The sequence below is a fragment of the Poecilia reticulata genome, linkage group LG6, assembly GCF_000633615.1.
Source record: "Poecilia reticulata strain Guanapo linkage group LG6, Guppy_female_1.0+MT, whole genome shotgun sequence".
Classification (NCBI taxonomy): Eukaryota; Metazoa; Chordata; class Actinopteri; order Cyprinodontiformes; family Poeciliidae; genus Poecilia; species Poecilia reticulata.
The window spans coordinates 8,079,928-8,085,425 of NC_024336.1; the positions used below are offsets into that span (position 1 = coordinate 8,079,928).

At 37.3% G+C, this 5,498-nt stretch overlaps 1 long non-coding RNA gene across 1 annotated transcript; it reads left to right on the forward strand.

Annotated features, from left to right (window-relative positions):
• The first annotated feature begins 219 nt into the window (after positions 1-219).
• LOC103465864 (uncharacterized) lies at positions 220-873 on the forward strand. The gene is made up of 2 exons (XR_533862.2): positions 220-341; positions 412-873. It is a non-coding gene; the product is annotated as an uncharacterized LOC103465864 (long non-coding RNA).
• Positions 874-5,498: the final 4,625 nt, after the last annotated feature.

The following is a 5,498-nucleotide window of genomic DNA, read 5'->3' on the forward strand; positions in this document are numbered from 1 at the left end:
ATTACATGGTTAGGAAACGTGATAATGTTACAAATATCTTAAAAATTTCCTCTTCGGTCATATTTTTATCCGTTTCCTCGTCAATATGCGAGAGCTTAGAGCGATGCGCGCTCCCGCGACTAAAAATTTCCTCTTCGGTCATATTTTTATCCGTTTCCTCGTCAATATGCGAGAGCTTAGAGCGATGCGCGCTCCCGCGACAGGGGGTGCAAATTTGGGCAGGGGGGCTTTTCTGGGCATAACACCGGCCGCGGCTGGAGGTTGTGGTGGTGTGTGGCTTCTGCCTAGTCTTCGCCTGCTGATCTGCTCCCTCCTGGTGTAGGCTGTGTCTCCATCCCTGGGTAAGCTACCTGCCATTTAGTTTTGGATTATTTTATTTTGTATTTAGCATTAATGAGTTTTCTGTTTCAGGCAACTGAGTGTTGGGAGCTGCAGTGCTTTGGACGCTCTGCTGCTTTGTCTTATCACTGTTTGTTCTGGCCGCTCTHCGCTGAGCCTGTTGTGGATTGGGCAGGCTGGTGGGCGGGGCATTACTCCTCTGGCCCCCATAGAAGGGCACTTGGAGAGACGACGACAACTTGTTCCATCATTTGAAGTATTTTCTTTTACCGTTTGTTGAAGTATTCATTTGYTTCTGTTGAGTGCTGTGTTTCTTTTGTGTTGCATGTTCTTTTGTTTTCTTGCTTTATTTTGTTGCATTTGCATGGTTTGCTTGTTTTCTTGGAACAACCTCATCTTGTCTGTCCCTTCTTGTGTGTTCCCTTTTTTTCTTTGGTTCCGGCGACCAAGTAGTGAGCCCGATGCCTTGGATTTTAAAAGAAGTGTTTTAAAAAGAACTTTTAGATAATTGTTAAAGTATTGTACACTGTTAAATCTGTGTTCTGGTGTGTCTTGTTAGTTTTTTTTAGATATCTCCACCTGCTGGTCACACCTTGTTAATGGAATCAACCAAGTTTTTAGGAAATAATTATAAAATACATTTTTGAAGTTAAATTATTAATATAAATAATTAGGTCTGACTCCAATGTAGGTGATATGGGCAAGAAATTCAATTCAGAAACTGTACAAATTGACTAGTTTTACTGCTCTGTAAAACACCAGTAGATAGTTGGGGATTAGTATTAGTTTTTGAAGTCTGTTAGGTTCACCTGTTTAAATAGCTGGTTTACATCCTCTGAATTATATGAAGCTATCTATATTACAACTGATCTCTAGGGAAGTGCTAATATTATTGACTCTACATTGAACTGTTTGTACTGCAACAACTGAGGTATCTCAGTGTTAAAATGTTTGGTAGCAATAACTGATGAAGATGAATTTATGATAGTAGTACACCTATACTGTCAGAATAGAATGCTAATATACCACCTTAACTCTAAAACAGCTGAGAATAAAATAGTTTAACTTATTCTTTCGTCTGTTGTGTGAATTATTTTCTCTCCCTCTCCTGTTGTCTTTGCTGTATTCAATTGAATTCACAAGATATGCAATTTTCAAATGGTTAAACTTAATTGTTTTTGCAAATATTCACTCATTTGAAAAAACTTACACTCTAATAGTACTATAATTTATTGAGGCGATCTTGTGAATCAGACATAAATAATTTTATTTTTAGACCCACCTTGGTTCTACAGAAAGACTTACTGCCTGAGTTACTGGTGTTGCTAAAACAATTCCTGGTATGTTGATGATGAGGCTGCTGCTGTGGAACTGAGCTGCTTGCTGTTGTTCAGCGGAGGCTGCTGTTGTTGTGGGTGCAGATGGTACAGAAGAACCCACTGGTACCGGTGCTGCTAATGGTGCTGCTGATGTTGCTTTTTCTGTCGCTGCTTCTAGGATGTTAAGGTTTTTTATTCAAATATGTTCACTATTTCCCTCGTAATTAAACACAAACACATAGATAATTTTGACAATCTGACAAAATTGTCAGTTCATTTCATTATTTCATTATAATGAATAATTATACATTATTTCATTTCACGTCATAATACAATATATTGATTTCCATAACATTCCCCAAAAAGTAGTCCAGTAATTAGCTCATAAATTGTAAAAATGTCATTTCTGCCCCTTTGCGCGAGTCAATTGCTTATTGTCAGCAGCATGGAGGCAAATTATTCTCTCCAGTTGTCTCCAGCTTCATGAAACACATAAGTACATCTCAGAGCTATTGTGTGACTCAGGCTCCGGTATAATGTCATACCACCCACTCATGGTTCCGCCATTAAGTTATTGTTCAAAGAAACAAAGGTACACTGAAGCACCCTCCATTTTGCCTATTGTATACAAAATACAGGAGACAAATAGACAGGTGGACCAAAGAAACTCAATAAGACTCTTTAGAGCGACTCAGCAAATAAGAAAGTCAGTGATTGACAGCTTCTGTAAAAGCCTAACTTCTAACCTAAATGACCAAACTCAAGGCCATTAGTCTGCTGAGATTGCTATAAACTAATTGTTAGAATTGTGTGAAGAGCAGAAGGCCAAACAAAGAGTGAAGCAGGAAAATGAGCAACTTGTTTCAATCAATGCAGAAGAGGCTAATTTAAATAATCCCACCTGTAAAGGCAGCGCTACTGCTCATCCTTCATTTTAACTCAATTTTTTAAATTGCCTTTTTTATCTTCATATAAAAATCAATCAATAAAATTGGGTCAGCCCTCTGAATTGAATCAAGCAGGTAATGAAGAAAACAACAAAGGCCCATCAACTCACTGCAGGAACTCCAGCCACAGATCTGCTATTACTGTCTGCAATATAAAATCTGCAAACATCTAGCCATAAACAGAACAATTCTGGGTGTAAATTGTTGAAAGCAGGGACGCTCATGAAATTTTTGGAATTAACAACCCCAAACCACCTTTATGTCTGTCATAACAGCAACACCCAGCTCCATTTGTTCTCCTCCGTCATTAGAAAGCCTGTAGTGACTGTAACATCTAATGGATGTCTAGAGAAAGAGACAAAAACAGATATAAAATAAAACACTTGTTGGACCTAAACTGTCAAAAGATAGATTACCATGCAGTTTGGAAACTCAGTCAACTACTCTACTGTGTTTTATTGTAATTAAATGTGTTGATCAGGTTGGTGTTCAGAGCCAGTACAAAGCAAAGCAAACTAAGCAGCTGCTTATGGTCCCCTTTCAAGCTTGAATTTAACACAGACCATAGTTCATTGAGAATGACTTATGTTTTTTATTTTGATTTGAGAGCTTCAGTACAGATTTTAAATTGTTTTGCATTTAAATGTAAGATTCAAATGAATTGGTAAGTTCCCTTACCACTCAGAAATGGAGAACATAAAGGTTGTGGTTTTGATGGACTCAACTATGACCACATATTTAATTTTATCTTAAAAGCAAAGAGTCAAAAATCTTAGGTAGTTAAGATTAAAGCCTAAAAAGATGTTACATCCCATCATCCATATGGGTGTTGTCATGGCCAGCTCTATGATAAATTGAAATCCATTCAACTGTTTTAGAATGAAAACAATTGAGATTATCTTACCATAAAACACCCAAACAAAATGCACATCATGCCAAACAAATGTTATGTAGTTCTGGCATTTCAAGCCAGCCAGCGCAAAACTGTGACTCTGTCTGACAGAATGCTGACCAGAACTAAAGGAGCATTTTTCAAGCCTACAGAAGAATTTGTTGAGGCTGTTAACAGTTTGGAGGCTTATCTCAGTGTGGGAGCCTGTGGCTACAATGTCATCACCCTCAATGCATGAATATGTGTGAATGACTGAATGTGGTGTCATGGTTTTGAGTCCTCTGACTTGATAAAGCACTTGATAATTCAAGCCATCTACCATTTTGACACGGGTCAAAAAACAAATGAGAACACCCTTATTGAGAAAACGCATTTACAGTTTACAAAACATGACTCCAGGTGAGAGCTGCATGTCTTCTGTAACACAGAGATATCAGTAAACCAACCTTCACATATAGAAAAACAGATTCCACATTTTCAACCAGTATCTCAGACAACGAAACTGGAGGAAAACTGACTGATGCTTTGGAGTTGCTGTTTGATGAATGTCAATGTACTACAGCAACAGATAAAGCAACAAAAACAAAAAAAAAACACACACACACACACACCCACACGCGCACACACACACACACACGCACACACATAAAAAAAATGCACAGAGACAACCACCCACAGTGCCTTCCTGGACCTTAAATTTTAGGTGGATATTTAAGCAATTACATTCATATATGTTGCTCAATATTTTTGTTGCCATCAAAAAGATTTAAACTTTTTTACATTTTAGGCAGTGGATGGGCTTCATTTTTATTTCATTTAAAATCTTTTTCTGGTGTCAGGGTTTATCCTAAATGACTTTGCTTCAATGCAACACCATTTTCATATTGAACATGCTTTAATTATTCTGTAAAACTTAAATTATGCCCAAATATGTTTCAGGTTTAAAATAAGCTAATTTATCATTGAAGAAATAAACAACATGAAACCAGATACAGTAATGAAACGAGTAAGATTGCCTGCATCCTTTAGAAAGTTTTGCTCTTCTTCTTAAAGTTATTGTGACAGCAAGGAGTACACTAAGGTTTGTCACTTCATTTTTGTCCATGTACGAAAAACTGTTTGTTGTGGAAATAACTTTTAGGTGGGCCATTGCAGAGGCTGATAATTTCTACCACCTGTTGTGTTTTGGAACCAGTTTTTATTTTGTTCAAATAAGTAAGTAACTAAGTACCTATGTAGTACTGTTGGTGCAAAACCAGTTACGGTAAACATATTTTTCTACGGTCAGCGAATAAAAGACACAATCTGTCAGTAATCAGTTTGCATGATTTCTATTGCTTTTTTTTACACATTCTGTTCAGAAACATTCCACACGTCTTCATCTGACGTTGTGAATCAAATCAACATTTAACTAATAAAAACAGCAAAGTATTCTTAAACAAAGCTCTACTTACTCAAAGATCATATCTTTGTTTTGGAGAATGTTTGCCATGCTGACCACAGTGAAGCCATCAAACTGAGCTTCATGTCTTGACATAAATTTCTTCTCGTAACTTTTTTTTTTTTGCATCCCTCTGTCTTGCATTCTGTTATTATTAAACCCCCAGATAAGCCAGTGGCCTTTTTCTGTTGTCCTCTGATTCGCCTCTATTAACCCAGAGATGGGGAAATAGGAGCAAATAAAACAAGATCTAAAAAGAATCAATAAATGCTTCATCAGATTTAAAAGACAGAGTTAGCCTCAGTTTTATGGGTGCTACGTTACAGTTTCAGGGTGACCAAGTCCTTGGGTTTAAAAGAAAGCTTTATGGTGCTGTAAACATGGCCCAATTCTCTTTTCCATTTCAACCACATAAAGTCATGACAGAAAGGTAAATCTTCACGGAAAAGTGGAAGCTCTTTGCCCCCTATTCATCTTGTGTGCAGGTCTCTCATTGCTTTCCCTTTTTTGTCCAGTCATCACAGGAAGGGTCAATGCCACAATCAAGCTTCATGAAAACT